This window comes from Pseudophryne corroboree, chromosome 2 (genome assembly GCF_028390025.1).
Source record: "Pseudophryne corroboree isolate aPseCor3 chromosome 2, aPseCor3.hap2, whole genome shotgun sequence".
NCBI classification, from domain to species: Eukaryota; Metazoa; Chordata; class Amphibia; order Anura; family Myobatrachidae; genus Pseudophryne; species Pseudophryne corroboree.
Genome location: NC_086445.1, coordinates 578,013,262 through 578,039,973, shown reverse-complemented (window position 1 = coordinate 578,039,973; position 26,712 = coordinate 578,013,262).

The following is a 26,712-nucleotide window of genomic DNA, read 5'->3' as shown; positions in this document are numbered from 1 at the left end:
TTTAAACTAATATAATCATTTAATAAAGGTTATTTATACAGGGCATACATATTCTGCAACGCTTTCCAGAGGATATTGGTGCATCCATTAACACTAGTGCCAAACTTTGACAATTTTTTTAAAAACTGGTTAATGCACCAATTGATGCCCCACCTTCATTGTAGCTCCACCCACATTATCCACAGCTCCCCCCACCTCAGGGGACGTTGTTCCTATTTTGTCCTGGACCCCACAATTTCTGATGGTAGCCCTGACAGAAGGCATTATGTCACAAGATGATGCATCCTGCTGTATACTATTAGGGATCCGGTCTCTAGGTTGACAGTAACTAGGTCGACACTATCTAGGTCGACAGGGTTTCTAGGTTGACAGGGTTTCTAGGTCGACATATTCTAGTTCGACAGGTCGACATGAGTTTTTCACGATATATCTCCTTTTTTTAACCTTTTCATACTTAACGATCCACGTGGACTACGATTGGAACGGTAACCTGTGCCGAGCGACCAATAGTGGTCGACCTAGACGCTGTCGACCTAGTTACTATCTACCTTCCATACCACACCCATACTATTATGACTCTGCTAGGGATAAATAGATGGCTAGCTTATGCAATTAAAGTTCTTTGCATTGTTTCAGATCAGGGTATCAACAGCTTTTTATAGTAGTCAGTTTGGTGTCATCTGTGCCACCTACCCCTGTGAAATGTTCTACGTCTAATACCTCTGGAAGGTATTTTTAAAATTTCTATACGTGGTCAGTACAGTTTGTTTAGCATCCATGCATCTGTAATGTAAACAGATAGTTTACATTTTAAAGAAACATTATTTACAACTGTATCATTTACTGTACAATTAAAAAGCTTTAAAAGTGTTTAATGGTACACTAATCTGTGTAGATAGAACTGTACTTAAGCATTCCATTTTTTTTATCGTGAAAAAACAGTGACAATTTTCTGCCTAAAATAAAGTGTTCTAAATATTTGTCACTGTTTGAAAATGTCAGTTTCAAAGTATAAAATAGAACAGAGAGCATTCCAGACAGGATTACTGAACTGCTTACTTTAACACTGTAATACAACAGGCTTTGGTAGATTAAAAATCATTGTTTAAAAATAGCTTTGGATGCTCTCTAAAGGCCCATACGCACTGGGCGATTTAGATCTCAATGTAGCTCACTTTTGGCATTATGAGCTCAAACTCGGCCAGTGTGTATGGGCTAGCGATGAGTGGTGAGCGCTGATGCGCGCTCATGTATCATCACTAGCCACCGCCGTCCGTCGGCTTGTTTTACAAGCCGAGTGAACCACTTTCCACAGTCTTCTACTGGTGGTTCACCCCCGTGAACATCGCTGGGCCGAGATGAAAATCGCTCAGTGTGTACGCACTGAGTGATTTTCTGCCCAGCGATGTTCACATCATCGCTGCACATACACGCTGGGCAAAAACACCCAGTGTGTATGCACCTTATCTTAATATTTTAGGACTCACTTATATTAGGAAGTATATGCACTCAGAATCTACACAGAAAAAAAGACACAAAAAATACTGTAGCCATAAGTGAGCGTACAGTATGTGCAGGCCCTTTCAGAGGTTCGTAGAGACTCGGGTCAACCCAAATTAAGAGGCCCTACACCCCTTCTTTCTTAAGAAAAAAAACATTAAAACTGCATTTAAAATTTATTTAAAATTGATTTTAATTTTAATGCTTAACCTTATTAAAAATGTACATATAAAATACTGTAAACATATATTGATGTAGTGGATTATTGATAATTTCAAATTAGAAGTGATTTTCTTTCTTAGGCGTTAGGTTTGAACTTTTATTACTTGGAAATTGCTAAATAAGCAAATGGATAAGTATAGTTAAAAAAAAATCGGAACACAAAAACAATAAGTCAGAAAATGTTGAGGAACCTTCCAGAGGCCCAGGGAAATGGCTGTGGTATGTTAGATAGACTAGACTTAGAGCGACAATGTCTAGGTCGACCACTATTGGTCGACAGTAAGTAGGTCGACATGGTTTCTAGGTTGACGGGGACTCTAGGTCGACATGAAAAAAGGTCGACATGAGTTTTATTTTATTTTTGGTGTTGTTTTCTCCGTAGAGTGACCGGGAACCCCAATTAGTGCACCGTGTCCCCTCGCATGGCTCGCTTCGCTCGCCATACTTCCCAATTGTAGTCCACGTGGATCATAAAGTATGCAAAAGTTTTTTTAAAAAGTGAAAAACTCATGTCGACCTTTTGTCATGTCAACCTAGACACCATGTCGACCTACTTACTGTCGACCAATAGTGGTCGACCTAGACATTGTCAACCTAAGTCTTGTCGACCTAGAGACTGGATCCCCAGGGAAATCTTCCCCCTCCCTACCCCCATTCCCCTCTAGAAGGGCCTGTTTACCTGTATACTGTATGTTGAGTCATCATCAACTCAAGAAGAGTACGACTCAACAATACAATCTTTTGTGTTCAGCATGGATTCAGATGCAGTTGCTACTTCTCTGTGTTCGTAACTGAACGATTATTGGCAGACTGCGCATGCGTTGTGACCACAGTGCGCACATTATCTTTGCGATGCCACTCGCAGTTAGAAACCAGTTGCAGAGTGATTGACAAGAAGAGGCTGTTTAGGGGAGATAGGGGGTAATTCCAAGTTGATCGCAGCAGGAAATTTTTTAGCAGTTGGGCAAAACCATGTGCACTGCAGGTGTGGCAGATATAATATTTGCAGAGAGAGTTAGATTTGGGTGGGTTATTTTATTTCTGTGCAGGGTAAATACTGGCTGCTTTATTTTTACACTGCAAATTAGATTGCAGATTGAACACACCACACCCAAATCTAACTCTCTCTGCACATGTTAAATCTGCCCCCCCTGCAGTGCACATGGTTTTGCCCAATTACTAACAGAATTCCTGCTGCGATCAACTTGGAATTACCCCCATAATGCGGAGTGTCTGCAAAAACGCAGGTGTGTCATGACCATTTTTCGGGGCATATCTGGCTGTGCCACTACAATCTTGTAAGCAGAAAACATGGCACCAGTGATGCGGCTCCCGCCACCATTCTCTGCGGCATGGTAGCACTCATGGAGTCGATGTTCTTCGCCTCTGTGTCACGGTTGCAACGGAGTACGCAGTTGCTAAGAACGTTGCGATCGCTTCGGTGGCATCCCTGTTTACTTGTGGGCGCCTGCTACACTTACTTTGCTTCACAGTTCCATCACTGCAAAGGATCGCTGTTGCGTCAGCATTGCAACGGCATCTGAATCAGGTCCCGTGTGTCAAGTGTAGCAAATGTGTACAGATAAAACCCACTACAGAATATGAATAGTGTTGAGATCTAGCGTGACAGTGTTAGTGTAAATATTAAAATCACAATACCCTATCTGTATAAATGTAATGAAGTGTCATATAAACAAGTGAGAATATTGTATAGACAGTTATTAAATTAAATTTGCAGTTTTTATACAATATTAAATCAAATACAAACATCTGTTGTTTTTACATTATAAATCCAATGTCATTCTTTGCGGTAGTAGTCCAAATTAATGTCAAGTGGTGTACATAGATGGCCACAACTTGTTCCTTACCGCAGCGTCCAATTCACTACTGTGGGTGCCAGTGTGGTGCCTAACCCTCCCCCCCCCACCCCTCCCCCTTCCTTACACTCAGCCGGTGCCAGTGGCGGAACTAGCAAGCGGTGGGCCCAGGTGCGATAAAATGCTTCGCCCCCCCATCCCATCCAAGTCCACCCTCTCACCCCTGGAGAGGATCTGGTGAGGGGGACCTGCTCAGGGCCAGAGAAATGGATACCTAGCAACAGTGCAGTAACTAGACATTTTAGCACTGTGTGCAAGAAACGGCATCGGAACCCCACCCCTGCATGCAAAACACGGGCAGTGCGCGCCGTAGGCACGGGCAGTGCGCGCCGTAGGCACGCGCAAAAATACATAGGGGCGTGGCTTCGTGGGGAAGGGGTGTGGCCACAAAATAATACCAATTCATAAAACGGTGCACAGTAGTCTCCATTATTCAAATTATGCCGCACAGTAGCATCACTACACCAGGTAGAGACTCTTTTACACCTTACGGCGGACAGATTCCTCTTTTTACACATTACGGCAGACAGCGTCCCCTTTTTACACATTACGGCAGACAGCGTCCCCCTTTTTACACATAACGGCAGACAGCGTCCCCTTTTTACACATAACGGCAGACAGCGTCCCCTTTTTAAACATAACGGCAGACAGCGTGCCCTTGTTACACATAGCGGCAGACAGCGTACACTTTTTACACATAACGGCAGACAGCGTGCCCTTTTTACACATAACGGCAGACAGCGTCCCCTTTTTACACATTACGACAGGCAGATTCCCCCTTTTTACACATTACGTCAGGCAGATTCCCCCTTTTTACACATTGCTGCAGGCAGATTCTCCCTTTTTACACATTACGTCAGGCAGATTCCCCCTTTTTACACATTGCGGCAGGCAGATTCTTCCTTTTTACACATTGCGGCAGGCAGATTCCCCCTTTTTACACATTGCGGCAGGTAGATTCCCCCTTTTTACACATTGCGGCAGGCAGATTCCCCCTTTTTACGCATTGCGGCAGACAGCGTCCCCCTATTTACACATTGCGCCAGGCAGATTCTCCCTTTTTACACATTGCGGCAAGCAGATTCTCCCTTTTTACACATTGCGGCAGGCAGATTCTCCCTTTTTACACATTGCGGCAGGCAGATTCCCCCTTTTTACAGAAAGAAAGAAAGAAAGAAAGAAAGAAAGAAAGAAAGAAAGAAAGAAAGAAAGAAAGAAAGAAAGAAAGAAAAAGAAAGAAATCAGGATTTTGGTACTTACCGATAAATCCCTTTCTCCGATTCCACAGGGGCCACTGGAGCGTAGTTACAATGGGGAATAGTAGGCAGTAATTGGGAGCTGGCACTTTAAAAAAATTCTAACCCTGTGGCTAGCTCCTCCCCTACTATCTCCCCTCCAAGCCAGTCTACGTAAAACTGTGCCCAAGGAGAGCTGTATTAAAGAAAACCATAAGGTAGAGGAGGTTATTGATGTCTACTTAACCAGGATAACCCAAACTAACCCTGGAATCGAACCTAATAATAAACAGGTTAACCTGAACTCAACAAGCGGTCATTAATTGAACCGCAAACCGTTAAGCAAAAAACAACAAGGAGGAACAGCGCTGGGCGGGCGTCCAGTGGCCCCTGTGGAATCGGAGAAAGGGATTTATCGGTAAGTACCAAAATCCTGATTTCTCCTTCATCCACTAGGGGCCACTGGAGCGTAGTTACAATGGGGACGTCCCAGAGCTCCCAGAACGGGTGGGAGAGCGCTGAGAGTCCTGTAAAACCGCTCGGCCAAAGTGAGATGCAGAGGCCGCAAAAGTGTCAAACTTGTAGAATTTGACAAACGTATGACGGCCGGACCAAGTAGCCGCCCGACATAAAGTAGTCATAGAGACCCCCCGGGCAGCCGCCCAAGAAGGTCCCACAGAGCGTGTGGAGTGTGCTGAAATGGAAGATGGAGGTTCCCGAGAAGCCGCCAAATAAGCTTGTCTGATGGTCAGTCGAATCCATCGAGACAAGGTCTGCTTAGAGGCCGGCCAACCACGGCGGGCAGCGTCGTACAGCACAAATAAGGAATCAGACTTCCGAAGAGCCGAAGTCCTATCCACATAGATCTTGAGCGCTCTTACAACGTCCAATGATCTCGCATCCGGAGAGTCCCCTGAGAGGGCCGGGACGACAAGCGGCTGATTGATGTGAAAATCAGACACCACTTTAGGTAGAAAGGACATACGAGTACGAAGTTCGGCCCTATCCGCATGAAACACCAGGTAAGGAGACCTGCAAGAGAGAGCCCCCAGTTCCGACACCCGTCTAGCTGAAGCCAGCGCCAGGAGAAGAACCACCTTCCAGGTGAGATATTTTATCTCTACTGATTCCAGGGGCTCAAACAATGAAGACTGCAGAAAGGACAGGACAAGACTGAGGTCCCATGGCGCTGTCGGAGGACGGAAGGGAGGCTGTATTCGAAGAACCCCTTGAAAGAAGGTCTGAACCTCAGGCAGCAAGGCTAACCGTTTCTGGAAGTAAACCGAAAGAGCAGAGACCTGCACTTTTAGTGAGCCAAGTCTTAGGCCTGCTGAAAAACCCGCCTGCAAAAAACGGAGAAGACGGGCTAAGCTATACACGGAAGGAGAAAATTCTCGACGTTCACACCATGCTACATAAGTCTTCCAAATGCGGTAGTAGTGAGAAGATGTAACCGACTTTCTAGCCCGAAGCATAGTAGGTATAACTGTACGAGGAATCCCCTTCCTTGTCAAGATGGCTTTCTCAACAGCCACGCCGTCAAACGTAGCCTGCGTAAGTCTGGATAACAAAAAGGACCCTGTTGTAGAAGGTCGTCTCGTAGTGGTAGGGTCCAAGGCTCGGCCACCGACAACAGATGTAGAGCGGAGTACCAAACCCTGCGTGGCCAATCCGGAGCCACTAGGAGAACCAGAGCGTCTTCTCTCTTGATGCGTTGCAGAACCTTCGGCAACAGCGGGAAAGGAGGAAAGAGGTAAATGAACTGGAAATTCCAAGGAGCCGTGAGAGCATCCACGCCCGCCGCCGCCGGGTCCCTCGTCTGAGAGTAGTAAAGAGGCAACTGATGGTTCAGGCGGGACGCCATGAGGTCGATCTGTGGTTTTCCCCACCGGCGGACCAGTTGCCAAAACACCTGGGGATGTAGTGACCATTCTCCCGGGTGCATGTCCTGCCGGCTTAGATAGTCGGCTTCCCAATTGTCCACTCCCGGAATGAATATTGCCGAGAAGGACAGAGCATACTTCTCCGCCCAGAGAAGGATGTTGGTGACTTCCCTCATCGCTACGCGGCTGCGAATGCCGCCCTGACGGTTGATGTATGCTACCGTCGTGGCGTTGTCGGACTGAACTCTGACCGCTCGATCTCGCAGGAGGTGATGTGCCTGCAGCAGGGCGTTGTACACCGCCCTTAGTTCGAGGATGTTTATGTGGAGAGCGGATTCATGGATTGACCAGCGCCCCTGAAACTGATGTCCCAGGGTCACTGCTCCCCAGCCTCGCAGACTGGCGTCCGTGGTGAGGAGAGTCCAATCCCATATGCCGAACCATCTTCCTTCCAACAGATGGGTCGACTGGAGCCACCAGAGCAGCGATGACCGTGCCTTTGGAGATAGCGTCACCTGCTGATGAAGGAACAGATGAGATCCTGACCATTGATTTAGAAGACACAGCTGAAACGGTCGAGAGTGGAAGCGACCGTACGGAAGAGCCTCGAACGCTGCTACCATCTTTCCCAGCAGGCGAATGCACAGATATACTGACACCCGACGGTGTTGAAGGACCAGTCTTACCAGTGTCTGCAGAGAAAGTATCTTGTCCCGCGGAAGGAAAACCCTCTGATGGACTGTGTCGAGAATCATTCCCAGAAACAACAGCCGTTGTGAGGGGCATAAGTGAGACTTCGGAAAATTCAGGACCCACCCGTGTCGGATCAGAAGGTCCTGTGTCATCCGGATATTCTGAAGTAACCGTTCTGCTGAGCTTGCTTTTATTAGCAGATCGTCCAGATAGAGAACAATTGTCACACCCTGCTTCCGAAGCAGGGCCATCATGACCGCCATGACCTTTGTGAACACTCTGGGGGCAGAAGAGAGACCGAAAGGAAGGGCCTGGAACTGTAAATGAGCGTTCTGTATTGCGAACCGGAGAAAAGCCTGGTGAGGAGGCCAAATGGGAACATGTAAGTATGTGTCCTTGATGTCTAAGGATGCCAGAAACTCGTCTTTTTCCAACCCCGCAATAACCGACTGGAGGGACTCCATCTTGAACTTGAACACCTTCAAATACGGATTGAGATCTTTCAAGTTCAGGATTGGTCTGACTGAGCCGTCCGGCTTCGGTACTAGAAACAGGCTTGAGTAATAGCCCTGTTTTCGATGATGCGAGGGAACAGGGATCACAACCCTTGCAGACAGAAGCTTCTGGACCGCGGTTTGTAAGGCAACTCCCCGGTTGTCGGAAACTGGCAAACCCGTGGTAAAGAACCGCTGGGGTGGTTGTTCCTGAAAAACGAGCTTGTAACGGCAAGTGATGAGATCCCGGACCCAAGCATCTGGGCAGGAGTGTATCCAGACCTCCTTGAAATCCCACAAACGAGCTCCCACCCTGTGATCTCCCAGGTGGGAGGGAGGCCCGTCATGCGGTGGCAGTGCCAGAAGACTTAACGTCTGACTGGGCTGAGGCTGCGGAACCTCTACCCCTGCCGCCGCCTCTACCTCTATGGCCACGGAAGGTAGAAGCTCCACCCCTGGCCTGTCCTCGAAACCTGGAAGGGGCACGAAAGGATCGAAAAGAGGGACCCCTATATGGTCTGCGAGCGGCTGGAGCAGCAGAAGGAAGATAAGCCGACCTACCCCCCGTGGCCGTAGAGATCCAGGCATCCAGATCCTTACCAAACAGAAACTCACCCGTAAAGGGTAACGCCTCTGCCGCCCTTTTGGATTCCGTATCCGCATGCCAATGCCGGAGCCATAGCGCTCTGCGGGCCGCAATTGTTAAAGCGGAAATTCTAGCTCCAAGAACACCTATGTCCTTGGACGCTTCGCAAAGATAAAGGGCTGATTCAAGGATGTGTTCTGCCAAGTCTATCAATTGATCCGCCGTTAATTCGTCACGAATTCCAGAGGACAATTGTTCCGCCCAAGCTTCGATCGCCTTGTTGACCCAACAACCTACCTGCGCCGGGCGCTGCAAAACCCCTGCCGCAGAGTAAATATTCTTTAAGGTAGACTCCAACTTCCTATCTGACGCCTCCTTAAGTGAAGTTGCCCCCGGAACAGGCAGGACCGTCTTTTTGGACAGATGAGACACCGAAGGATCCACGATCGGCGAGTTCTCATAGCGCGTTCTGCTACCTGCGGGAAAAGGATAGGAAGACAACATTTTTCTTGATACCTGAAATTTTGCGTCTGGATGCTTCCAGGCTGTCGTTATAAGCGCATCCAGCTCCTCCGAAACTGGAAAAGTCACCGGCAGGTATTGGTCGGTGCCAAACCTTGAAGGGTGTAAGGTGTCTTCCGTCTCCTCCACCTGTAAGACTGAGCGAATAGCAGTAATAAGAGCCTCTATACCCTGAGCTACTGGTTCAGAGTCCTCATATACCTGATCGTCAGTATCCTGGATATCCACATCCTGTATATCCTGCACATCTAACCCCGCCTCATCTAATTGAGGCATATCATCGTCAAAGTCCTGTAACACAGAGGCTAGCAATCTCTTTTTTGCAGCCTGTTGGGGGGGGCTAAAGGACGGGGCTTGGGAAGGTATTACAGCCCTGGAAAGCCCTTCCACTGACTTTGCCAATGAGACTGCCCATGCAGGTTCTGGCGCCGGTACCGGGACAAGCTGTCAGAACCGGGCCGCCTCTCTATCTTCCCGAGAGGGTTTAAGTTCCCCAGTCAGCAGGGACATCACCTCTGTGAGCTGTGTCGACCATGTCGGGGCGCTCTGGAGTTCTGAGGAGGGCTGAGCTGATGGCTGTGACTCCTCACCTGAAACCTGACCCTGCTTTTGAGCTGCCTTGGAGCCTTTGGTGGCCATGGCAGCACCTAAACTTGATAACCTTCCCCCACAGGAAGACAGCAATAGGCAGAATGGGAGGGAGGGGAGGGAAGCAGGGAAAAGAATGTAGCCACAGCAGCCGATCTGTCCTGCACGATACTGTGTGCAGTGACAGGCTGAATAAACAACTAGTGTACCTGCAGTGCCCCCGAGTGCCCCCCTTCCCCACTGTAACTGTTCTTGTGTGGTCGCGTGGCCTCCGTCCCGCGCTGCTGCTGACAGGAAAAGAACGGGTCCCCAGCGCGCTGTACTTCCGGGCGCGCAGAGCGGGATTAAGCCCCGCCCCCCTCCTTGACGGCGCCAAATTTAAAACTGCTGTGTGCCTTATGTCGGATCCCTGTAGCGGCTCTGTGAGCCGCGCTGGCGGGGATCCGAGCAGTGAGGAGAGCGGGCGGCTGGCGGGCGGGCGAGCGGGAGCGTGGCACAGCGCTGTTACTTTTACTTTTTTTTTTTTTTAAATAAATAAAAATGAATAATAATAATAATAATAATAATCCGAGGGGGGGGGATTGGGGGTGTTGTTAGGGTGCTGTAAGGGTGCTCTGTCACTGTCCCCCTGTAGTCACCAATAATAAAAATAATTCTTCAGAACCCCCCTGTCACCCCTTCATCCCAACAGTCTGGGTGGGGGGGATATACACACCTTTCAGTGGTGGAGGGTGGCCCCGACACACGCCGCACGCAGCGGTGTCCGGCCGTCAGATACTCACCGTGCTGCCGGAATCTTCTGCTGGATGGAGTGGTCCCGACACGCGCCGCACGCAGCGGTGTCCGCCAACTCAGGAGAGCTCAGTGTCTCCCTCAGCCGGGGCCCATCCCGAGCCGCACGCAGCTGCGATGGGACCCCGCCGGCAGCTCCCACGGTGCAGACTGGCAGTGGCAGAGCTGCCAGTCTGTGCGTGTGTGTGAAGAAAAATAAAATAATAAAGAAAAAAGAAAAAATTTCTTCAGCTAAACCCAAGTGAACCAGCTCCCTTGGGCACTAAACTAAGACTGGCTTGGAGGGGAGATAGTAGGGGAGGAGCTAGCCACAGGGTTAGAATTTTTTTAAAGTGCCAGCTCCCAATTACTGCCTACTATTCCCCATTGTAACTACGCTCCAGTGGCCCCTAGTGGATGAAGGAGAAAGAATTATACTTACCCTCTCCGCTGGCTCAGGCTCCTCGTTGCAGCTTCTGGCAGAGATGGATCATGATTCCCGAGCAGGAGAGAAGGAGGAGGAGGGAGGTGGAGGAGGGAGCCGCAGCAGCGCTGTGTTATTGGTGGGGGTGCTGCTGCTGCTGTCCCTCTGCTTCACTATAGGCTGTTCTCCGCCGCTGTGAATGGCTGGGATGCGCTTCACAGCGGTGGAAGACAGCCTATAGTGAAGCAGAGGGACAGCAGCAGCAGCGCCTCAACCAGTAACAAAGCGCTGCTGTGGCTCCCTCCTCCACCTCCCTCCTTCTCCTTACCCCCGTGACCGCTGCGCTGCGCTCCTCTCCTGTGTCCTGCGGGCGGCTGTGTGCTGTGGGCAGCGGTTGCCCGCAGCACACAGCGGCATGTAATGAGTCAGTTTGACTCATTACATGCTTTGGGCCCCTGGACAATGGTGGGCCCCAGTGCAACGCACTGGTTGCACTGGCGGTAGTTCCGCCTCTGGCCAGTGCCATCCTTCTGTGGTATATTTCGAAAGATGACCGCACAGGAGCTAGCAAAGACTCTTTTTCTTTTTCAGAGTTAGGCTTCCTATATTTTCAAAAATAAAAAAGGACACATTCCCAGGGATCACATGGCACAGTAAGCCCGCACCGCCACCTATTGCATAAGCCCCAACCCATATTGCTGTAAAGGCAAAATATGTGCTGTACATAGAATTTGGTAGTGTTTGGACATGTAAAGCACATTTATAGTTTAAAATAATCATTACTATATGCATTTTCATTAAAAAACATGTGTCTACGGACCCCCCCCCCCTTCTCTTATTATATTTCTGCAGCAACCTGTGCCTCTCCCCCCATATCTGCATTACATTTGTGACATCCAAGCGCATACTACTAATATCAGTCGTTGTATATTATTATTATTTATTTATTACCAGTTATTTATATAGCGCACACATATTCCGCAGCGCATTTACAGAGAATATTTGCCCATTCCCATCAGTACCTGCCCCAGTGGAGCTTACGATCTATATTCCCTATCACATGTACACACAGACACATTCATACTAGGGTTAATTTTGTTGGGAGCCAATTAACCTACGAGTATAATTTTGGATTGTGTGAGGAAACCGGAGTACCTGGAGAAAACCCACGCAAGCACGGGGAGAATATACAAACTCCACACAGTTAGGGCCAAGGTGGGAATCGAACCCATGACTGCTGTGAGGCAGTAATGCTAACCATTACACCATCCGTACTTGTTATGAACACAATTTAATTAATTAAGTGGTAAAATTAGTGTTTACCGCCTTTTGTTTGGGTTGGGTAGAGAAAGACGGCAGTCGGGATGCCAATGGTCAGAATACTGACTGCGGTATTCCGACGATAAGAATCCCGACATGGGAAGGTAAGTATACTTACCTTCCCCAAATGCTCCCGTAACCCTTCCTTCCGGCAGCCTGGACCTAACCTCCCTCTACCTGGAGCCTAACCCTAACCCTTTGTGGCAGCGCCAGACCCTAATACTCTCTTCCTGCAGCCTAAACCTATCTGCCCCCCCCCCCCCACAATGCCTACCCATAACCCTCTGCATGGGGTGCCTAACCCTAACCCCCCTGACTGCAGCCTAAACCTAACACCCCCGGCCGCATACTGACCCCACCCTCCCCCAGAAGCCTAAACCTAACACACACACCCCTCACGTGCAGCTTACCTCTCTAGTGTCCCAGTATTTGCTCGTTCGATATCCCGGCAGGATTCAGGCACCGGGCAGATGACCCTATTCGGGAAGCCGGTGTCAGCATTCCGAGTAGTGTATGGATCCTGGTGTCGGTATTTCAACTGCCGGGAACCCAACCGCAGGGTTCTTGACTGGATCCCCTTTTGTGTCTGTATACCAACCTATGCTTAGATGTGGAGAGTGGTGGTGATACCGTGATAGGTACAGTAGAATACACTAAATATCAGTCCTAGTGGTTCGGACTCAATACAGTATTGTTCAAGATGCAAATGCAGGGTCGGACTGGCCCACAGGGGTACAGGGGTAACCACCGGTGGGCCCCACTGCCTGGGGGCCCACTCCTTCCTCTTGGGATCAGGTTCCAGACTGTGCACTTGTATTATACATGGTCGATATGTTGCATTACACTGCACAAGTCTATTGTGTATTTCAAGCCTCTGTAGTGGTTGACCACACCCCCTTTGTAGGCTGACCACACCCCTAAGTATGGGCCCCTATCACTGCATTCCCCTGGTGGGCCCTTCATGCCCCAGTCCGACACTGTGGAAATGCAATTTACATTTTATGTAAATATAAGCGTGTATTGTCACAGACTCACAACAAATCATTTCTGTATTATTATTTTTTTAAATTTGACTTCTTTTGCCTTGAGGAATTTGGCTTATTGTTTTGGTGCTGTCTTCAGGCACAAGTATTCTGAGGATTTATATTATTCTAAAGATTCTTTTCCTTTGGCACTTTTTCAGTCTATTTAATTGGAGGCACATCTCATGGTTGTTGATGAAGGAGAGGTTGCTGATCTCTTGTGAGACCTCTTTGTCTTTCTTCATGCTTCCTGTTTTATTCTGCTTCCATATATATTCATTACAGACAGAATGTCCTCTCCTGACCTCTTCTCTGCTGTTTAGTAATCTCTGTACTTTAGTTTTCAGTCTCTGTTTCTGGACATTTGACTTTCAGTTGTGGCCTCTCCATAGCCACTGTTCTCTATCCTCGCTCTATACCAGGCCCATCTCAGTTGCTACAGCCCTACATTCTGCACATGCTCAGTACAACATCTATCCTCATCATCCTGTCCAGGGATATAACTGTAGCTATAGAGAGCTATGTTAACAGTCCCATTAGATGTCATAACTATGTGGTCTCATAGGCTGAGGGGAATGTTATACAATGTAAATCCCCCTGCCTAGACTTAATATCTGATTGGCTAGCATACCCAGGTGTTTTGTTGTTGTTGTTGTTGTTGTTGTTGTTGTTGTTGTTGTTGTTGTTGTTGTTTTTTGTTTTGTTTTGTTTTTACAATAAATGTAATATCTCCACTTGTTTCATTTGGGAAATAGTACCATAGATAGGAGCAAAATGGTCTGATTTGTACACACTTGCCGATGGCATATTAGATGTGACATCATGCAAGATTCCCCCCCCCCCCCCCCCCCCCACCCCCCTGCAAACGATATAATTCATATACTGTCTGCTTCTCGGCAGTGATGGCATGCACCCATATCCAGGTGCATGCAGTCATTTACAATAGCTTTAGATTTTAAGGTGAAAACTACAGATATTGCACATCATCAACGACCCGCGGGAGCATGCATCGTTAACGATATAGTGAATACACACTAGACAATGCGACCGATATTTCGTACGATTCACCGGATCGGTCGATATATCGGGTGCACATCTCCAAGTGTGTACCCAGCCTAAGTTTTTGCTAAATTATTAAGTGTAGCAGTTGATATAACCTTAGATTAATTAAATTATTGATGCTTATTGTGGATGTTTAATATAAGTCAGTTATGGTTACTGCAGTTAGAATGCAGTTAGAAAATAAGTGGTAAAACTGAAGCAGATCATAGACTTATGGTAAAATTGGTCATGTTGGAGGGTATGCAAGCAAACACTATTAACCTGAGTAATACAAGTTGCAGATCAGAAGTAGTTGGAGGAGGTTGCCTAACCCTAACCCTAATACTCACCGTTGGGATTTTGACCATCGGGGTGCCGCTGCTGGGATTGTGACTGTCAGGATCCAGGCTACGTCCTGTTGGAGGTATTCAGTTTAGAGAAAATAACTGATTTTCTGAGACAGAAGAGGCTTCTACAGTAACCTGTGAAACGTTTATGTCAATAAGAATACTTTACAATTAATGCGGAAGACAATTTACTGTGAATTGCTGACTCTGCAAATAAATCATACAGAACCAGAAGGCTTCTACAGTACATGCCCTCTCCATGTAGTCTGGACAGATGTAAACCTATTAAAACTCAGGTTCATTTTGCACAGAGCAGCATAAATAACATTTACTGTAAAGAACTATTTTTGTTAGTCATAATACATGTGAAATTTACCTTTTAGTTTTCAGTTTAGCTTTCAGCAGATCCTACATAAAACTATTTTTGAATGCAATGAGCACTTTTATCATTATTAAAGATATTTTAGGTTCTAGTGATTAGGGGGATGTGGTCACACCTCCACATATCAAGGTACCCCTGATGGGAGCATGGCTGTGCCTTCTTGGTAGGCCTTGAATTGTCTATTTGGCATTCATGTTATATTTTTAATCAATCAATTATTATTCTGTTAAGAAAAGAATAACAAATCCAAGTGGGAAAAGCCATTGTGTAAGCAAGCAGGGACAGCTCTGTAGTGGTTGCAGGTTGCGTGGTTCCCAGCGGTGGGGGGTACAGTACTTTTTGTTGATCTACTACAGAGAACCTGCTCTGTTCTACTGGGTAGAGGAAATATGCGCAATAAAGACCTCAGGTTTTGTTCTCCCTCAGTTATATCTCCGATGGATTGTAAAAAAAAATAATAATAATAAATAAATAAACTAAAAAAAAAAATCATTTTTTCCTGCAACAGTCCTGTGCTGTTCAATTCTAGTACTTCTACTGTCCTTCTTATACAGTCTTGTTCATGCTTTGCATGGGGAAACCTTCACAAGAAAGAATCAGTGAAAGCTATTGCTGGCGGGTGTGGTATAGTTCTCATGTTCACATGAGAATGTTGAAATGTACTTGCCTAGCATGTCGACAGTGACCTTGTCTACATTCATCATATCTACACGGAAGACATGACAACATGATAGAATGTCAACTTACCATCCTTTAGGCCCAGCGTTTACATACCTGGTCCCAACGGCAGCAGCGTCTTTTTCCGGGTACCAGAGGTCAGGGGGAGTTCCGGTGGAGTGATCTGATGTGCTGACGTTCATTTAAGTATACCTGCCCTAGCCATAGTGCCTACCGCCAACACTATCGGTATTCTCTAAATGTTGACATTTCACATGGTGACATTTCAGATGACAACAAAAGCAATGTTATATAATACGATTACTAGTGTTGTCACCACATCATGCAGTTTTAGGGAAAGAGGAGGGCTGCTGCACATGCCCAGTAGTAGCAGCTTCTTCTACCACGTTTGCTGTGTGTGGATCTGAGTTCCTCAATCACCGCACAGAGTAGCTACCAGGAAGAAGAGACAGGAGCCTTACCATGAGCTGGGAGAATGTGTGCTTAGAAAGTGTAGTACTGGTTCTATTATGGGGAAACATATAGCTTCCCGACAGACGGGATCCCTCCGGGTGATATACTGACGCTGGGATGCCGAAGTAGGAGGCAATGCCGGCATCGAAATTCCGAAGCCGCATGGGAAACCGGTGTCACATTACCGACAGCGGGCATCCCGATCGTCCCGAGAGCGGGACGCACTGGTGTCCTGCCGCTGGGGGGTGCTTGTTCTTTCTTGTTTAGGTTTAGGCAGAAGAAGGGGGGGTTAGGGTTAAACTGCAGGGCCGGGAAGGTAAGGGTTAGGGACCGGGGAGGGTTAGGGTTAGGCACATAGTAAGGGTTAGGCATCAAGCGGCGAGGGTTAGATTTAGGCAGCAGGGAAGGGAGGTTTAGAGTTAGGCTCAAAGCGGGGAGGGTTAGGGTTAGGCACCCACAAAGGAGGGTTAGGGTAGGGGGCAGAGGAGGGCTAGGGGTTTTACTGTGGGGTTGTTGGGATTCTGAAGAAAGGGATGCCGCTGTTGGGATTCTGCCAGCATCCCGTCCATCAGCAAATCATACTGATCCCCTATTATGTTTCTGTATTTATTAATTATGGTATGTAGAACCTTTTCCTGACCACTTATTTATATTATTTAAATGTTTGATACAGCCTATACTATAGACCAGGGGTGGGGAACCATCGGTCCGGAAAACCATTTGGTCCGGCCCAGGGGCTTGCCAATGCAGCCACAGAATGTAAAGCCGTCCGCCACGCATGGCATCATGGGAGGTGTAGTTTTCTCACACTGTGCACTGTATACAGTGTACAACAGGCGTGGGGAACCTTTGGCACTCCAGCTGTTGTTGAACTACACATACCAGCATGTCCTGCTACAGTTTTGCTATTTGGCCATGGTAAAACTGTTGCAGGGCATGCTGGGATGTGTAGTTCAACAACAGCTGGATGCATACAGGTTCCCCACCCCTGGTGTACAGTGGCCCTCATTCCGAGTTGTTCGCTCGGTATTTTTCATCGCATCGCAGTGAAAATCCGCTTAGTACGCATGCGCAAAGTTCGCACTGCGACTGCGCCAAGTAACTTTACTATGAAGAAAGTAATTTTACTCACGGCTTTTTCATCGCTCCGGCGAACGTAATGTGATTGACAGGAAATGGGTGTTACTGGGCGGAAACACGGCGTTTCAGGGGCGTGTGGCTGAAAACGCTACCGTTTCCGGAAAAAACGCAGGAGTGGCCGGAGAAACGGTGGGAGTGCCTGGGCGAACGCTGGGTGTGTTTGTGACGTCAACCAGGAACGACAAGCACTGAACTGATCGCACAGGCAGAGTAAGTCTGGAGCTACTCTGAAACTGCTAAGTAGTTAGTAATCGCAATATTGCGAATACATCGGTCGCAATTTTAAGAAGCTAAGATTCACTCCCAGTAGGCGGCGGCTTAGCGTGTGTAACTCTGCTAAATTCGCCTTGCGACCGATCAACTCGGAATGAGGGCCCGTGTGAGAAAACTACATCTCCCATGATGCAGTGTGCAGCAGATGGTTCCGTGGTTGTGTGAGGCAGCTCTCAGTGGAGGTCTGCTCTGTTGGCTTTGGGCGGGTGGGAGGAATGGCAGTGCTGTGATGCCACTCTCCCCTGCCTCTGTGGAAAATGGTTACTCTCTGGGACTTGACAATAACAGAATTTGTAAATTATACAGTGCTCTTGATGTTGATTGTATGAATGGCACCACAGGGCTTATCTTTACACTTACACTGGGCTGTATTCATTGCACGTCTGTGTCTATTTTGTGTAACTGGAACTACTGGGGGCTTTACGTGTAACTGGCACTATACTGGGGCATTTTGTGTATCTGGCACTATATTGGGGCATTATGCGTAACTGGTACTACTGCGGGCTTTACTGGGGCCATTCTGTGTAAGAAGCACTAATGTGGGCATTATGTGTATGCTTTCCTAGGAGAGCGTGTTAATTGGGGGGGGGGGGCGGCGAATGATATTGAAAAAATCCAAATGGCCCTTGGCAGAAAAAAGTTACCCCACCCCTGCTATAGACCATCTATAGTGTTAAATATTAATACTGTGTTCCTTACAGTATCCAGTGTATAAAATGACCAATGTTTACATTAATGCCCAAGATCGTTACTAGGTTCTTCTACTGTTCCCCCAGACTCCTGCTTTTGCTCCAGTGCTCTGCAGAGCAGCAGATTGTGGACTGCTTTTGGAACCCCACTCTAGAAATCCTGCTTTTGCCATTGATTCTGAGGATGTCGACCTGGTGCCTGACATGTTGAACCATGTGGACATTCTAGTGTTGACATTACTAATGTCAACAAGGTAAATGTCGACCATGTCACTGGATACCATAGCTGCAGGGCTGGTGCAAGGTTTTTTGGCACCCTAGGCAAAAGTTCAGCCTACAGCCCCCCCTCCCCTTCCCCCTCTATCAGTAAAAATTAGTTCTAATAAAGACGTGAAGTGTGAGGTGTGATCTAGAGGCTGTGCAAATAGCAGAAAAAGAAAAACTAGATATTTACAGTATTACATAAATGACATGTTAAATTGAACCCAGTCCCAAAACCAGGTAAGGTACAGTATAATACAGTACCACAATCTGTTGTTTTATATTATAGATAGGCACTATATCTCATTGTTAATAATACTGTGGGCTGAAAAGCCTGCAATTGTTAATAGGGCTCCTCATAGGGGATGGAGGTAAGTTGGCGACGGTCAGGATTCCGACGCTGGGATCCCGACCACTGACACTTCTAACAGCCGGAATACCAGCTAACGGGCTATTCCCACTTGTGGGTGTCCACAACACCCATAGAGTGGGAATAGAACCTGTGGCAAGCGCAGCATGCCACCGAGGCTGAAGCATGGCGAGTGCATCGAGCCCGTAAGCGGACTCTTTGCACTCACCCTGCTGCTAGCATACTGAAGGTCGGGATGCTATTGTCGGTATACTGACGGACGGCATCCCGGCCGACCGTATATCATACTGAACCCCCTCATAGGGCCGCAGAAACTGAACGGTATGTGTCTGCGATAGGGGAATACAGTGCGTCCACATATACACACATATTACATGCAGATATACACACACTCACATATACACAATATCACCCACACATACAGCATGCACATAGATACACACACACATACAGCATGCATATATACACACATACAACATACGCGCACACACACACACACACACACACACACACACACACATATAGATATATACACAGGCACAGCATGCACACAAATATCACACACATATAGCATGCACATATATATATATATATATATATACTGTATATATATATATATATATACAGCATGCATTGCACATATACACACACATACTGCGCTCCTGTCCACACTCTGGCCACTTGTGTCTCTGCTCTTACCAGCCGTGTGCACCGCTGTTGTGACACAGGGTCTACGGGTTAACATGGCAAAGCAGGGTGCAGTGACCTGATCTCCAGGATTCAGGCTGCTGATCCACCACTGCTCCCTGCATCCTCTGCTCCCTGGCATCTCCCGAGCCCATCACTTACCCGCACAGCTGCAGCATTCACGGCTCTGCCCCTGCCGCCTACGCCTCCACCATTCCTCAGCATCTCCATACTGAGAAGCAGCCACTGAGTCACTACCGCGCACAACCGCAGCAGCATGCTTGGCTGGGCTCCGCTGCTTCTTCCGCTCCATCAGGATAAACTGCACCTGCGCCCTATCCCCCCCCCCCCGCGCAACCCCCGAGCCTGTCACTTCCACACACAACATGCTGTTCGGCTCCGTCGCCGCCTCCTCCGATCCCAGTCAAGCGGCAGAACAGCGGCTATTCTGCTGTTTGACTGGAATCGGAGGAGGGCGGCGACAGCAGAGCCGAACATGCAGCTGTGTGTGGAAGTTACATGCTGCGGTAGGGGGATTGCCTGGGACACATAATCTGTGGGCGCATCCTCCAGGGGCAGTTGATTTTAAAAAATAAGTAAGTTTAATGGAAGCGTGCCGCCCTCCAGTGGCAGGCGCCCATAGGCAGCTGCCTAAAGCTGCCTAATGGTGGTGCCGGCCCTGCATAGCTGGCATTACCAATCAAAAGCCATCACCAGCCCCAAATGAACTCATTTATTAGTTGTTTGTCTGAATACATTAGCAATCAGAATTGTAGGGAAAAATTAGTTCAGGGTCACAAAATTCTGTTGAATATTTTGGAGAAAAGGACACAAGGAAACAACTGTCAAAGCCCACAGGGCCTGATTCAGATTTGTTAATAAAGCAAAAAAAAGCAAGTAACTTTGTGTCTTTAACAAACCATGTTGCCATACAAGGGGAGCAAATACTTATTTTTTTCTGTGCAGGGTGAATATTGGCTGCTTTTGCGTGTAGCCCACAAATGTTAGACAGCTTTATTTTTACACTGCCATTTAGATTTCAGTTTAAACACACCCATCCAAATCTAAATCTCTCTGCACATGTCACATCAATCGATGGTTGCCATTGATGGTAATGGTCAGAAATAGAGATGTGCGGCGGGCACTTTTCGTGTTTTGTGTTTTGGTTCTAATTCCACTTTTGTGTTTTGGTTTTGGCTTGGTTTTGCCAAAACTACCCTTTCGTGTTTTGGTTTTGGTTTTGGATCTGGATGATTTTTGAAAAAAATGTAAAAACAGCTAAAATCACAGAATTTGGGGGTAATTTTGCTCCTACAGTATTATTAACCTCAATAACATTCATTTTCACTCATTCCCAATCTATTCTGAACACCTCACAATATTGTTTTTAGGCCATATAAGTTGCACCAAGGTGGCTGTATAGCTAAGCTAAGCGACACAAGCGTGCGGCACAAACACCTGGCCCATCTAGGAGTGGCACTGCAGTTGCAGACAAGATGGCACTTTTCAAAAACTAGTCCCCAAACAGCACATGATGCAAAGAAGAAAAAGAGGTGCAATGAGGTAGCTGGATGGCAAAGTTAAGCGACACAAGTGTGAGGCACAAACACCTGTCCCAACTAGGAGTGGCACTGCAGTTGTAGACAGGATGGCACTTAAAAAAAACTAGGCCCTAAACAGCACATTATGAAAAGAAGTAAAAGACGTGCAATGAGGTAGCTGTATGACTAAGCTAAGCGACACAAGTGTGCAGCACAAACAACATGGGACGTGCTGGAATTTGCCCAGATGTAATACACGCACAATATTGGTGGCACAGGATAACGTACCCCTAAACCACACACACACACACACATGGCAAAGCCTGTAAAATTAATTTGGATAATAACCCTTTTATTTGGAGCTAATATAATAATATTAGGTGATTCATCCCTACGGGCGCTCTTCGCACTGTCGTAAGCAGCAGCGTATACCACTGTGACTGCCTCATCACTGGAATGATTGATGAACAGGACACTACCACTGGTCTGATGCAGCACCACACAACGACACTGTAAGGGACTTGTGCTTGTTGTTATTATTATTATAATACTGTAGCAGTGGACAAATAGCAGCAGCGTATATCGTCACTGGAATGACTGATGAACAGGACACTACCACTGGTCTGATGCAGCATAACACAACAACACTGTAAGGGACTTGTGGTTGTTGTTGTTGTTGTTATAATTATTATACAGCAGCAGTGGACATATAGCAGCAGTGTATATCGTCACTGGAATGACTGATGGACAGGACACTATCACTGGTCTGATGCAGCACAACACAACAACACTGTAAGGGACTTGTGGTTGTTGTTGTTGTTGTTATTATTATTATTATTATAATAATATTGTAGCAGTGGACATATAGCAGCAGCATATATCGTCACTTGAATGACTGATGGACAGGACACTACCACTGGTCTGATGCAGCACAACACAGCACCACTTTATACAGCTACACTGGATATATGGCAACAGAGGACACCAACACTGTGACTGGCTGGACTGATACAGCACAATACACTGACTACATTGGACTGGACAGCACAACACAGCACCACTTTATACAGCTACACTGGATATATGGCAGCAGAGGACACCAACACTGTGACTGGCTGGACTGATGCAACACAATACACTGATTACACTGGACTGGACTGAGCAGCACAACACAGCACAAGACTCGCCACCCCACTTTCCCGCCCCCACACAGACACTGAACACTGAGGACATGTCCTCTCAATACACTCTCAGAAACTGGAGTGAAAATGGCCGCGACGCGCGGCTCCTTATATGGAATCCGAATCCCGCAAGAATCCAACAGCGGAATGATGACGTTTTGCCGCGTTCGGGTTTCTGAGTCCCTTAAAGTGTTGTTGTGTTGTGCTGCATCAGACCAGTGGTAGTGTCCTGTTCATCAGTCATTCCAGTGACGATATACGCTGCTGCTATATGTCCACTGCTGCCGTATAATAATAATAATAATAACAACAACCACAAGTCCCTTACAGTGTTGTTGTGTTGTGCTGCATCAGACCAGTAGTAGTGTCCTGTTCATCAGTCATTCCAGTGAGGATATACCCTGCTGCTATATGTCCACTGCAGCCGTATAATAATAACAACAACAACCACAAGTCCCTTACAGTGTTGTTGTGTTGTGCTGCATCAGACCGGGATCCGGATTGAAAGTCGACAGTAACTAGGTCGACAATGTCTAGGTCGACCACTATTGGTTGACAGTAACTAGGTCGACAGGGTGTCTAGATCGACAGGGTCTTTAGGTCAACATGTTCTAGGTCGACAGGTCAAAAGGTCGACATGCGTTTTTCACAATTTTTTTCTTTTTTTTTAACCTTTTCATACTTAATAAACCACGTGGACTACGATTGGAATGGTAATCTGTGCCGAGCGAAGCGGTAGCGGAGCAAAGGCACCATGCCCGAAGCATGGCGAGTGAAGCGAGCCAAGCGAGGGGACGCGGTGCACTAATTGGGGTTGCCGGTCACTCTACGAAGAAAACGACACCAAAAGAACATTAAAAACTCGTGTCGACCTTTTGACCTGTCGACCTAGAACATGTCGACCTAAAGACCCTGTCGACCTAGACACCCTGTCGACCTGGTTACTGTCGACCAATAGTGGTCGACCTAGACATTGTCGACCTAGTTACTGTCGACTTTCAATACCACACCACATCAGACCAGTGGTAGTGTCCTGTTCATCAGTCATTCCAGTGATGATATACGCTGGTGCTATATGTCCACTGCTGCCGTATAATAATTATAACAACAACCACAAGTCCCTTACAGTGTTGTTGTGTTGTGTTGTGTTGTGTTGTGCTGCATCAGACCAGTGGTAGTGTCCTGTTTATCAGTCATTCCATTCATTCCTGTGCCGCATATTGTCTCATATAATTCCCCAAAAATAATGGAGAACAAAAATTTTGAGGATAAAATAGGGAAAGATCAAGAAGAAACACTTCCTCCTAGTGCTGAAGCTGCTGCCACTAGCCATGACATAGACAATGAAATGCCATCAACGTCGTTTGCCAAGGCCGATGCCCAATGTGATAGTAGAGGGCATGTAAAATCCAAAAAGTCAAAGTTCAGTAAAAAATAGCCAAAAAAAGAAATTTAAATCATCTGAGGAGAAACGTAAGCTTGCCAAGATGCCATTTACGACACGGAGTGGCAAGGAACGGCTGAGGCCCTGGCCTATGTTCATGGCTAGTGGTTCAGCTTCACATGACGATGGAAGCCCTCATCCTCCCGCTAGAAAAATTAAAAGAGTTAAGCTGGAAAGAGCACAGAAAAGAACTGTGCGTTCTGAGATGGTATCACAAATCCCCAAGGAGAGTCCAAGTGTGTCGGCAGTTGCAATGCCTGACCTTCCCAACACTGGACGGGAAGAGGTGGCTCCTTCCATCATTTGCACACCCCCTGCAAGTACTTGAAGGAGCACCCACAGTCCAGTTCCTGATATTCAAATTGAAGATGTCACTGTTGAAGTACACCAGGATGAGGATATGGGTGTTGCTGGCACTGAGGAGGAAGTTGACGATGAGGATTCTGATGGTGATGTGGTTTGTTTAAGTCAGGCACAGGGGGAGACACCTGTTGCCCGTGGGATGAAGAAGCCCATTGTGATGCCTGGGCAAACTACCAAAAAAGCCACCTCTTCAGTGTGGAATTATTTCTCCACAAATCCGGACAACAGGTGTCAAGACATCTGTTGCCCCTGTCAATCTGTAATAAGTAGGGGTAAGGATTTTAACCACCTAGGAACATCCTCCCTTATACGTCATCTGCTGCGCATTCATCAGAAGTCAGTGTCAAGTTGTGAAACTTTGGGTAAGAGCATAAGCAGTCCACTGACACCTAAATCCCTTCTTCCTCCTGTACCCAAGCTACTGCAAGCCACACCACCAACTCACTCAATGTCAACTTTCTCCTCAGTTAGGAATGTCAGTAGTCCTGCAGGCCATGTCAATGTCAAGACTGAGCAGTCCTCTACTAGCCAGGATTCCTCCGTACGATCCTTGAGTTGTACGCCTGCTGTTGCTGCCGCTGTTGTTGTTGCTGCTGGTAGTCGATCGTCATCCCAGAGGGGAAGTCGGAAGACCACTTGTACTACTTCCAGTAAGCAAATTGACTGTCCAACAGTCCTTTGTGAGGAAGATGAAATATGACAGCAGTCATCCTTTTGCAAAGCGGATAACTGAGGCCTTGACAGCTATGTTGGTATTAGACGTGCGTCCGGTATCCACCATTAGTTCAGTGGGACTTAGAGAATTTTTTGAGGTACTGTGTCCCCGGTATCAAATCCCATCTAGGTTCCACTTCTCTAGACAGGCGATACCGAGAATGTACACAGACGTCAGAAAAGAGTCACCAGTGTCCAACAAAATGCTGTTGTATCCAGTGTCCACTTAACCACGAACATGTGGACAAGTGGAGCAGGGCAGACTAAGGACTATATGACTGTAACAGCCCACTGAGTAGATGTATGGCCTCCCTCAGCAACAACAGCGGCACCAGTAGCAGCATCTCGCAAACGCCAACTCGTTCCTAGGCAGGCTACGCTATGTATCACCGCTTTCCTTAAGAGGCACACAACTGACAACCTCTTACGGAAATTGAGGAACATCATAGCAGAATAGCTTACCCCAATTGGACTCTACAGGGGATTTGTGATATCGGACAACGCCACCAATATTGTGCGTGCATTACATCTGGGCAAATTCCAGCATGTCCCATGTTTTGCACATACAATTAATTTGGTGGTGCAGAATTTTTTTAAAAATGACAGGGGTGTGCAGGAGATGCTGTCAGTGGCCCGAAGAATTGCGGGCCACTTTCAGCATTCTGCCACTGCGTACCGAAGACTGGAGCACCAGCAAACACTCCTGAACCTGCCCCGCCATCAACTGAAGCAAGAGGTGGTAACAAGGTGGAATTCAACACTCTATATGCTTCAGAGGATGGAGGAGCAGCAAAAGGCCATTCAAGTCTATACATCCACCTACGATATAGGCAAAGGAGGGGTAATCCACCTGACTCAAGAGCAGTGGAGAATGATTTCCGTCTTGTGCAAGGTTCTTCAACCCTTCGAACTTGCCACACGTGAAGTCAGTTCAGACACTGCCAGCTTGAGTCAGGTCATTCCCCTCATCAGGCTTTTGCAGAAGCAGCTGGAGAGATTGAAGGAGGAGCTAAGATGGAGCGATTCCGCAAAGTATGTGGGACTTGTGGATGGAGCCCTTCATTCGCTTTGCCAGGATTCAAGAGTGGTCAATCTGTTGAAATCAGAGCACTACATTTTGGCCACCGTGCTCGATCCTAGGTTTAAAGCCTATGTTGTATCTCTCTTTCCAGCAGACACAAGTGTGCAGAAATGCAAAGACCTGCTGGTTAGTAAATTGTTAACTCAAGCGGAACGTGACCCGTCAACAGCTCGTCCTTCGATTTCTCCTGCCACTAGGGCTGCAAGGAAAAGGATAAGATTTCCTAGCCCACCCGCTGGCAGTGACGCAGGGCAGTCAGGAGCGAAAGCTGACATCTGGTCCAAACTGAAGGACCTGCCAATGATTACTGACATGTCTACTGTCATTGCATATGATTCTGTCACCACTGAAAGAATGGTGGAGGATTATATGAGTGACAGCATCCATGTAGGCATGTAAGACAGTCCGTATGTATACTGGCAGGAAAAAGAGGCAATTTGGATTCCCTTGCACAAACTGACTTTATTTTACCTAAGTTGCCCCCCCTCCCCCCCCCCCTCCAGTGTGTACTCCGAAAGAGTGCTTAGTGCAGCCAGTAACCTTGTCGGTGATCGGCGTAGGGGGTTACCTCCACTAAATGTGGAGAAGATGATGTTCATCAAAATGAATTATAAATTCCTCTGGGAAGACCTTAACCAACAATTGCCTCCAGAAAGTACACAGGAACCTGTGATGGTAGATTCCAGTGGGGACGAATTAATACTCTGTGAGGAGGAGGAAGTACACAGTGAAAGGGGTGAGGAATCGGACGATGAGGATGAGGTCGACATCTTGCCTCTGTAGAGCCAGTTTGTGCAAGGAGAGATTGATTGCTTCTTTTTTGGTGGGGGCCCAAACAAACCAGTCATTTCAGCCACAGTCGTGTGGCAGACCATGTCGCTGAAATGATTGATTTGTTAAAGTGTGCAGGTCCTGTTTATGCAACATAAG